At 39.7% G+C, this 11,113-nt stretch overlaps 1 pseudogene; it reads right to left on the bottom strand.

Annotated features, from left to right (window-relative positions):
* Nucleotides 1–4,125: 4,125 nt before the first annotated feature.
* On the bottom strand, nt 4,126–6,316 carry LOC148041215 (transcription factor TGA2-like; annotated as a pseudogene).
* Between the last annotated feature and the right edge of the window lie 4,797 nt (nt 6,317–11,113).

Below are 11,113 nucleotides of genomic sequence, written 5' to 3'. Positions count from 1 at the left end.
TTCAAATGGAAAACACACACACCACAATATAGACAATCACAAAGAATGCCTGCAAAACAACCAAAGGGCTATCAAAAAGGAATCAATAAAAAAGAAGGACACACATACATAGACGTAGCTAATCCATTTACCACCCCTGACAATACACATCCTAGAAAAAATTCGACATGACCTCTATACATATGCGATCGAAAACTTCATGTGATGCAATAAACATGCACCCAAATCCCCGTATCAGGCAAGAAGGAAAGAACTTCACACCGCACCCGTAATCGTAACACGTAGACAAATCAGACGACCAAAAAAATGTACATCAAGACTTGACCATAACCTTGACCATCAGTGTCAACTAAAAGACCTTTACGCGTCCATTCCACGAAGCGGGTTTATTAAAAAGGGAAAAAAAGTGCAGTGAGGGAGAATTAGTTTAATGAAGGGTTCATTTTAAGAAATTATTAACAATGGGTGACATTTTACTAGGTTATAAATCTTAATAAAAAAACGACGGTTCCTTTTTAAAATTTTAATTACAAATTATTATGATGAAATTGTACTTTATCACAACCCGGACTACGATTCCCAAACTGGGTCACTAAATGCAAATTCCTTAATTAAAAATTAATAGTGATGTGGAGCACTTTTTTGCCAGCGCGTGCTTCTTCGGACAGTTGGTTCATTTTTATTAAAAATTAAGGTGCCTCTTAAGCGCACGTAGTGCGTGCAAAGTGAACGGCTGGTTGATTTCAAAATTATTAAATTGTGTATTGAGTACGAATGGGCGTGGAAAATGTGGGTGAATAAATAGTTTATTTTAGCAATTAATTGTGATTAAGGGGGTAATGAAAATAAAGAAAGCTCAAAAAATAAATACCTGGTAGGGATGTGTATGCAATGGCCTGGAGGCGCATGGAGGAGTCCCCCAAAAGCAATGAATCCAGTCAAACAAAATCAAAGACCACTGACTGAACAAAAAATAGAAAACCTTAGTGTTTTTATTGATTTGTATTTTATTTTTAATTTGTTTTTTAATTTTGTATTGTGTTTGGTTTGTATTTATTGTTTAGTTTGATTTATTTGTTTTTGTTTTATTTTATTTTTAATAATAATAATAATCAAATCAAGATATATAGAAAAATAAAATTATAGCCATGTAGGAAATGTCCACAATTGCTGTTAATTCAATCAGGAGTTGTAGATGATTTGTAGGATTTAAATGAATTTTAATGATGGTTTTGGTGCTTCAAAAAACATTTTTGCCTTTTATAAAAGAAAAATTAAGTGAAAATTTAGTAGAAAAAGGGCAGAGGGATGTGTGGAATTTTGTGAGATTTTTTTAATGTATTTCTGTATTTTTACTACTTTGTAATGAATTTTATTCATTTTTTATGTAATTTTGAATGAATTTTCAAAATTAAAATTTTATACAATTTATTTGGTTTAATTTCCACTTGACAAATATCCCAAATAATTACAAAAATAGGGGATATTTTTAGAATTTTTTCGATAATTTTTCTAAATTTAAATGAAAATTTGAAATTAACTAAATCAATTAAATGATGTAAATTAGGTTAGTTGGGTAAATAAGGTCAAGTCAAGTAAACTAAGTCAGGTTAGTCTAAGTAAGTCAGTTAAGTCAAGGTAAGTCAAGTCTGGTCTAGCTAGGTTAGTCAGGGTTGATTAGGTTAGTCTAAGTTAGTCTAGGCTAGGTAGGTCAATTAAGTTAGTCTAGGTTGGTTAGTCAAGTTAAGGTAGTTAGTCAAGTCCTAACTAACCAGGGTGAAGTTAGTAAAGGTGGAAACTAACTAGGGGTAAAGTCAGTGGGGGTAACTAACTAGGGTCAATTAACTGGGGCCAACTAACCCTACGTTAGGTTAGTGGTGGGTGGAACTAACCTGAGTGAGGTTAGTGATACTAACTACAGTTAGGTTAGTTGGGACCTAACCCTAGTTAGGTTAGTGGGGACTAACTAAGGTTAGATAGGTTAACTATAGTGGGGTGAAGTTAACTAAAGGTAGGTTAATTGAACTAAAGTTAGGTTAGTGTAACTTAAGGTAGGTTAGTTTGAGGGGGGAGGAGGAAGAGGAGGAGGAGCTGTTGGTGGAGGAGGGTGATGGAAGCTGAGGCGGAGGCAACCGAGGAAGGGGAGGCGGAGACGCGGTTGAGGTGGACAGCGGCTCGGTGCTGGCGTCAGGTGGTAGAGGTGCAGTCAAGGTCGACAGGGGACGAGGGCGGCTCCGATGTCCAGGCGGTGGCGCAAGGCAGCAGGCGATCGGAGCACGGGAGTCTAGTGGTGGCCAAGGCAGCTAGAGGGCGGTTGGAGCGAGGGAGTCTGGCGGCAACCGAGGCAGCAGGAGGGCGGCCGGAGCGAGGGAGTCTGGCAGCGGCCAAGGCAGTAGGAAGGCGGCCACGAGCGGCGGTGAGGGAGAGAGAGGAGGAGGAGGAGACATGAAGAAAGGGGGAGAAGGAGAAGAGAAGGGGAAGGAGAAGGAGAAAGGGAGGAGGAGAAGGAGCAGGAGAGAAAGGGGAGGAAGAAGGAGGGAGGAAAGAAGAGGAAGGGGAAGGAGCAGGGAGGAGACGCGCGCAATGGACAGGTAAGGAATTTCTTTTTTTTTTGTTTAAAAAAATAAAAAATAAAAATAAAAATAATGCATTTTCTTTTTTTCTTGTTATTTTGTTTTTTCCTTTTTGTTTCTCTTTCTTTTTGTTTCTTCTTCTTCTTTTTTTCTTTTTTTTTTGGTTTTTTTAATGCTTGGTTTTCTTTCTGTTCATTTGGTTTTTTTAAAAAAAATTGTGTGTGTATTTTCTTTTAAAATAATGAAAAAAAGAAAAATAAAAGAAATAATAAAATAGAAGAACACATCCCTGGCCCGTGTGCATGCGCGGGTAGGGGTAAAAAAAATTTGCAATGACGGGGTCAAACGAGCAGGGACGGGGACGCTCTAGCCGCGGATGCCATGGGGGTGTCTTGAGGTGCGTAAAACCAAAAACAAGTACATTCACGCGCAAGGCGAGAAACGTGGTTAACAGGAAAAATGAAGAAAAATTAATAAAATCCAAACCGTTTGTCGGATCAAAAATCCGTAAAAAGGAAAAATGTGCCGGAAGATGAGGGAAAAATGTCGGAAACATGTGACACGGGTTTCGGGACAAAATCAGGGTGTTCACATGGAAAAAACACCAAAAAAAACCCGAAAACACATACGGGCATTAATATCGAAAAATCTGTGTATCTGAATGAAGTACGAAAAGAAGGAAATGTGTGCAGAACAATGTGTCCGACAACCTATCATGAGAAAACATAGTTCCAAGTGAGATAGAATGCGTTCACGTGGAAAAAATCCCCAAAAATGGGCCCGAAAATGGACTCGAAAATTAATACGCGAAAAACCGTGCTTCAGAATAGCAGGCGGTTAAAAGAAAAAATGCCAAAAAAAAAAGAATTCATAGGGCTGGCACATCAAAACTCAGTTTGGGAAAAATTAGGATGGGTTCACGTGGAAAAAACACAAAAAATGCATTCAATAACACTCGAAAAAATTAATAACTAAAATCCGGCAGTCAGAAGAGGGAGAAGGGAAAAGGAAAAAGTGGGGGAAAGGGTGGCAGGACACGGTTGTCAAATCAAGCTGGAATTCCGGTGAAAATAGGGCAGGTTCACATGGAAAAATGTAAAAAATAAGCACTAAAAAGACTCGAAAACCCGCAAAAATTAATAACGGATGAATCGTGCATCGAAATGACACGAAGTAAAAAGAAAAAATATCAAGGGGAAGGGGTAGAATAGGCCTGACACATCAGATCAGGGTTCCAAAGCAATAATGATGCGTTCATATGGAAAACTGTCCAATTCACGAGAATTACTTCAAAAATTAATAACTTAAGAATCATCTGTCGGAACAGGGGTTGGTAAAAAGGAAAAATTGAAACACATGGCAGCCCATGATAGCTCATTCATGCACAAGCTTATAATCTGGACTTATGCAGGCTTACTGCAAGCTGTGGAACTCAACGAATCTACATGCTCTGTCCCTCTCCTGTCTTCACCTTCACAGGTACATGCATTTTCTTCTACACTAGCTGAAGTATATACTTGGTCATCAGGTAAGATGGTTTCTTCATAGTCAGCTAATGTGTGTTTGATTCCATCAAGTAATGTGGCTTCTTTGCAATAAGCCACTGGTGATTCTCTTCCATCAACATGATATTTTCCTTGGCAATAAGGTGGTCTGCAAAAGCAGCATCTGCAGAACAGGGAGGAGACATAGACAATACTTGGTGGTTCTCTCTATCATCCTCCATCTTTGATTTGGTCTTTAGGTCCAATGTTTTCAAAGCAAAAACCAGCTCAAAGGCTGCAAGTGTGCAATGGACTGCCTGTACTGGGGTCAGCAGGTTTTGTAGCTCTTGGAGGGTATGCAGCATGAGAGAGTTTGATCGCTTTAACAGCGAACTCAAAGTTTCATGCTTTGACTCCATTAATTGTTGTCCTTGCACTATGTTGTGTGACATGATGAAAGAAGAGCTCCCAATCCCTATGGCTTCTTTCATGCTTTGATCTGCAATAAGCATCTGAAAGAACCCAAAGCAGTAGTCAGGCTTAGCAAACCTAGAAAAGCTAGAATATTATGAATCACAAGTAGCTTTAGACACTTTCCCATGTCTCTGGGAAAAGGGGATCTTTTCCCTTGTTTTTACTTATAGTATTCAACATCATGAGCTTCTGTGAGGGAGGGACCACATACCTGGTCGGGGGCAGGGAGCAACCACACCGAGCTAGGTATGTGGTCCCTCCCTTGCAGAAGCTCATGATGTTGTTGTAATTCACAATGTGGAAAGTATAGTGAGAATTTGTTGAAAAGTTCTTGTGCGCATCATGCCAGACCATGGCAGACAACTTCAAAATGACTTGGCAGAAACAGGATAAATTGCAACAGAAAACTCAAGAAGCAAAGGTTCACTTGCATGGTTGCTAGTTGATTTGAAAGCTCCATCTCTGCCTGGTGCATGTAATGCTGCAAAGCATCCATTGAAGCTAACTATGTCTTTGACAACAGGCATGTCACATCGTGGCTTATGCAACCATTAAGCTTCTGCACATCAATACCCATTTTCAAGTACACGAGTGTTATAGCTGATGTGGGCCTCCAACCACCTATCCACATAAATGCTGCTTCAAGAGTAGAGGAATGACGCCCTGTAGGAAAAAACTTTAACCAATACCAGAAAACATGCCTCAACACAAAACTCTATTTAGTGGGGGCAAGTAGAAAGAATCAAACACAGTAAAGCCAAAGAATACTTGCATTCTCTTCTTGGCCACCCAAAAGTGGATTCAAATCTCACTCTATCACCTACACACGTATATACAATAGATTCTCTGAAATTTATCATTTTAGCTTGAATGTTTTACTTACTAGACACAATATGTGTAAACCAAGCTATTAGTCAAGCTGATGAGAGTTTTGGAAAGAAGAGAAATAATATGTGCTAAGAATAACTTTGAGAAACAAGCTAGAGTGTTTGAATGGTTTGAGCAATCAATAAGCCCATCTTGAGGCAATGAAAGTAAGCCATTGAGCATGTTTAGATTAGTATTCTGTGCATGTTCGGATAGAATGACTACCAACTATGTACTGAAAGTACTCTATACATGGCTCCCTAATGCAATGAAGGTAAGTCATGCAGTATCCAATTCCAATAGAATATTATTAGTGCTTTTTTAATGCTAGCTTAGAGTACATTTGTGTTAGGGAATTCTCTTGGACAACCATCACTATATGTTTATTCTGTTGTCTTTCATAGGATGTGTTGCAGAAAAGTTCTAAGTTTTCATTTGCTGAAATGCAGGCCATGGGGACAAATGGAATTGTGAAGGAATGCTTCTTGTCGTATGGACTTATGGGAAAAATGGAATAATGAAGGAATTCTTCTTGTTGTATGGGCTTATGGACCTAAGAGTCTCGCAATGGAACAATTCAATACAAGTTAATGCAATCCACAAGCAATGCAACAAATAAAAAGTGTGTGAAGCTTGACCTGAAATAGTTGCAAGCAATCCATCAGTGGTGGGGGGAGGTTTGTGGGAGGCTTTGTAGATGCTCATGCAGCCCTTCACAAGCTGCCTGACATGGGAATTAGGGCTCTTGGAGACGAGGGCGAATCGGAGGGCCTGCACCTTGGCCTTCCACTGCAGCCAGACCTGAGTGAGCTGCCATGAGTCTTGGGCTTCCATGGGATCGATTAATGCTCGATGCGATGGATTGCGATGCCGGGCATTGGATGTTGGATGCATGTAGTAGCAGAGCCCTTGCCCCATTGTTAGCCCTCGATTATGCACAGTCTGAATGAATACTCGTGCTGTTGCGAAAATCAAAAGAGAACTCTATTCTCTCTTTCCTTCTTTTAATGTGAAGGTTCGATCACAAAGTATTTTGAGGTTCATGGAAAAATATGCTATTGGGCTCCAAAAAGCCTTACCACAGGCTTCAAAAGTTTGTCTTTCTAAGGAGCTTGTACCCCCACTTTGAGGACATGCTCTCTCCTCCTCATCTTTCTACATGTTGCAAGAACTTCTCTTATAGTCTATCTAGATAGTAGATCATATTTGATCATTCTTATTGGCCCAAATGGTGCTAATGTTAATGCCCTGATGGCATTCCATAGGTTTAATATGTCTTCATCCAATACACCTTTGTCCCCAAACAATGCCATCTTCATCATAACCTCTACATTAAGGCCTGCAATTGTAATCCACCCTGTCACGTTCTTTTAGACAAAGCCTGCTTGCAAGGCAATGCCAGAGAACATGGAGAATTGACTCCCAAGATTGATGGCACATGACACACCATGCATGGATTTTTATAAACTTATTGGGCCTCTCCTCCATGTTTATCCTTTGCATATACACGTTACATAGAGGGGTGTTCAATTTGTTTATGGAGTACTAGACCACACTTTTCTAGTGCATTTTTGCCATATCTTCCAATGTTCCCTAGGGAAGATGGATCTCCACTCCATCTACTGCTGCTTGAGGAACACATCATTCTTCCTGAATTCCAAATGTTTCTTGTGCTTAGCTTGAATCACCTTTTTACCTCTAGCTATGACTTCCCTCTTCGTATGAGTTTAAAATTTCTAACCATCTTCTGAGACTTTTCTTCTCCATGGCTTTGGAATTCTCTATCATCTTTTTTTGGGCCTACCCAATGCTCCTAATGATGATTTTTCCTTAGCATTTAAAATAAAGAAAATAGAGAATAAGGTATTTTGAATTTATTGTTTTGATCCTTTGTACCATTTGACTTCCTTTTCAAGTCTTATATTTCTTGAATATATCTTCTTTGAGTCTTAATATCAAGGTGCTCCTAATTTCCCATCAAGCAAAGTATGTTACAGATGCATGAGGGGTGCATGAGGAATACACTCCCAAGTTGAGTCTAATATGCTTCTTGACATGAGATTCTAGGGCATAGCTACTACTTAAGATGGATGCTTATTGAAACCCAAAACAACTTTCTTGTACCAAGCTTCTCAAGAGGATTACCACACAACCTACTCGTACCAAACTTCTCAAGAGGATAGGTTGAGGAGTGTACTAGATAGCCTGCATGAACCAAGCTCAAAGGACTATGCCAGGGGACTATGTTCAGAGGACAATGTGGTGAACAATGAATTACATGAATTTATGCAAGAGGCTAAGTCTCCTCCTAGTGATCTAGAATTGTACACATGCTTTAGTCATTTACTAGAATTTCTTCAAGCTATTTTGATAGAAAAAGATATAGATAATTGCATGTTAGGCTTTAGATTTGCAAGAATTAATCACCACATAAAGGGCGTCATTAAATTTTTTTAGTTGTTATCTTTAAGATAACACACAAATTCATGTGTATCCACCTATAGGTGGTCTGGATCAACTCAAGTTGGCATTGACCATCCCTCTCTAATTGTTGGCCATTGCCCTAGTTACAATGTGGGAAACAAGAGTCCTACTTCACTTCTAGTGTCTTATACCATAATCTAGGCTATGGATCTTCAATCTTCATTAATCTCATTGGATTCATGATGCCAAAATTAGGCCTTTCCTGTGCATGCATTTTTGGTCACTGTTGCATGTCACTTGGCTCACAGCATACATAATGTAGAAGATAATCAAATGAATTCCTCCATCATATGCTTAGTAATTAAGTCCCCAACCCAAACACATGCATGTTACTTGGCCTATGATAGATATGAACAATCGTAAAGAAGTGTTATAAACTTACTAGCATATATAGCCCCCAACCCAAACACATGCATGCTCTCTTGATAAGGGCATGCCTAAGCACAAGTTGTTGAAATTGGCACCTTTAAATCTCAACAAGTAACCTAACGATCCATTGTTGGTATGTTATTATAAAAGTGTAGTTAACTCATCAATATTCAAGGACTCAAATAATATTCCTAATTATTATCCTGAATATATCTCTTTTAATTTTTTGCATAGCATTGATGGCACTCCATCTTTTAATCTTTCCCTATTATTCATTTCAAGCTTTAAGTTTTTCCAACCTGACTTATGATTTGAAAAGTTTTATGAAAGTAATTTGGGTTTTATGAAAATTTTATGAAAGTAATTTCTGTTTTTCCATATTGCTTTAACTTTGACATCTCTAGGATTTAGGTTTCTCCTTTTGAGGGTTGTTTGTTTTCTTGGATTTACCCTTCTCAATCTATGAGCTTTTTTCTTTTTACTTCTTTTGTGACTATGCTGCATGAAGTTCTTCCTTATCTTCACTCTTTTCTCCTTGGGCGCTTCTTAGCTCCATTCCTTTACAAAGCACCCACGTTCTTTGCATATAAAGCATGTAACCAAGAAGAGAGAGAATTCTACATTGACTAGCAACTCAATCACATTAGGATCATTGATGCTAGGAGGCATATTCCACGGTGAAACAAGAGTCCTACTTCACTTCTAGTGTCTTATATGATAATCTAGGCTATGGATCTTCAACCTTCATTAATCTCACTGTATTCATGATGCCAAAATTAGTCCTTTCCTGTGCATGTATTTTTGGTCACTGTTACATGTTACTTGACTCACAACATTTATAATGTACAAGATAATCAAATAAATTCCTCCATCATATGCTTAGTAATTAAGGTCTCATGCTAAAAATCTTGAAAACACCCAAATTCTTTAGAATCAAGCAACTACAGCTCCAATTTTACTACTTGGAAGCCTAGATCCCCTAGCAACTTTGCTAACTCATTCAATCTTAGGTAAATAAGCTTGCTTTTACTCACATTAGTCACAACCCCAGATAGCTCTAGAAAACTTTCATACACTTTCATCAAATACATCTACTAGTTGCCTCTCTACTTGCACAATATTGGTAAGTTATTGTTGGTAAAGAATTGGGAGACCAATTGTCTTCTTAATGGTATAGGAAGCCCCTTGCTTACTCCATGTTGCATCTTCAAATCCAAATTCCTAAGCAAAGGGTTGGTGATTATGGTAGCGAAGAGTAATTGAAACCACTTGTCCGCACTAGCACTCAGCAAATTGAAACCACCACAAGCAAATTTTGCTGCACTGATTGAAGCTGAATGATCATCTCATGTCTCGATGACATCAAAGTTCCTAAATTCAAAAATCAAGTGTGCTCAAAGAAGTATTCTACAAGATAGAATCTTCAATAGCATAAGACAAAAAATATATCTACCTCCAAAACATGAACTTTGAAAGTGAATTAAATGACCACCATTGTAATATTCTGCATTGAGTAAATAATTGGGACTTATCGAATTTTTTAAATAAAAAATTTCCCCCCTTATCCCTCCAGCCGACTGACGAGCTGGAGGGGGAGGGAAATAGAAGGAGCTGTAAGCTCCTTGGTGGAGCCTATGGAGGGAGGGAGGACATGCGTGTCGACACGCAAGAAGAGAAGATCCCCCTCCCTCCACTATTTAAACGAGGGGAGGGGGCCGCTGTACAGAAGGAGGCTAGGCCGTGAGAGAAGAGGCCGAGCAAGACAAGGGGAAGCGCCGCCATATCTCTGAGCTGAAGGGAGCAAGACGAATTGCCACTGCCACGCCGACATCTGGCCTCCACCACATCACCATCGACTGTTGCAGTCCATCCAGTCCCGACGTTCTGTTGAATAAGCTTTCCCCCCCACATGGAAGCTTTAGAAGCTTCCTAGGGGGAAGCTTCTAAAAGAACCTTCTTAGCCCCCTTTCACCCCCCCCTTATGTTTTTCTTTAAACCCCCTTTGTTTCCCCCTCCCGGGTTTTAAAATCCCCCTTAAGGCCTTGTTTTTCCCCCCCTCCCGGGTTTTTTTTAATTCCCCCCTAAACCCTTGTTTCCCCCCCCCCTCCCGGTATAACCCCCCCCCCCCCCCCCCCAAGCCTTGTTTTTCCCCCCCTCCGAATTTTAATCCCCCCAAAGCCCTTATTACCCCCCCCTGGGTTTAAATTTTCCCCCCTAAGCCCCCTTGTTTCCCCTCCCGGTTTTAATCTTCCCCCCTAAGCCCTTGCCCTTTTCCCCTCCTCATAGCTCTTTAGACTATTCAAGTCACATCCATAGGCCTACTTTGTCCGTAGGCTACCTTGCAGACTTCCATTCCCTTGCATTAATTCCTTCACTCACTTTTTAGATCTTCTTGTGCAAGTTCTCTCTTAATTGAGCTTTGTGTTCTTAGTTTTATCAAACAAGCCAGTGACCACACACTCCCATGTCCTAAAAATCCAATTCTTCATCATGGCCTCGTATGGTATTCCGTAAGGGAGAAATAGCCGTGAGATAAAAGATAGGGAGGGAAGTAGAGGGAGTGAAAAGAGGAGTGAAGGAGGAAGAGTGGGGAAAAGGTAAAAGAAAAAAAGGAAGGAGAAGACGGTGGAATTCCAAGAAGAAAAAGGAAAAGGCTATCTCACATTCGAACTACGATGCCGCCGAAGAAAGTCCAAGGTGTAGCTGCGGGAGGGTCATCTCCCGGTATCCATGTGGATATCTCACCTCAAAGCCAGGTTTTTCTTCTTGGTGTTAATTCAGTTTTAAGTCAATCATGCAAAGAAAAATTGTTAAGGATAGGTATATTTGTTCAAGTTATTTTTAACGAAGGAGTTAGCTTAT

Source organism: Lygodium microphyllum, chromosome 1 (genome assembly GCF_053477565.2).
Source record: "Lygodium microphyllum isolate KBCC chromosome 1, Lygodium_microphyllum_v1.1.10, whole genome shotgun sequence".
Taxonomy (NCBI): domain Eukaryota; kingdom Viridiplantae; phylum Streptophyta; class Polypodiopsida; order Schizaeales; family Lygodiaceae; genus Lygodium; species Lygodium microphyllum.
This window is presented reverse-complemented; position numbering and strand designations above follow the sequence as displayed.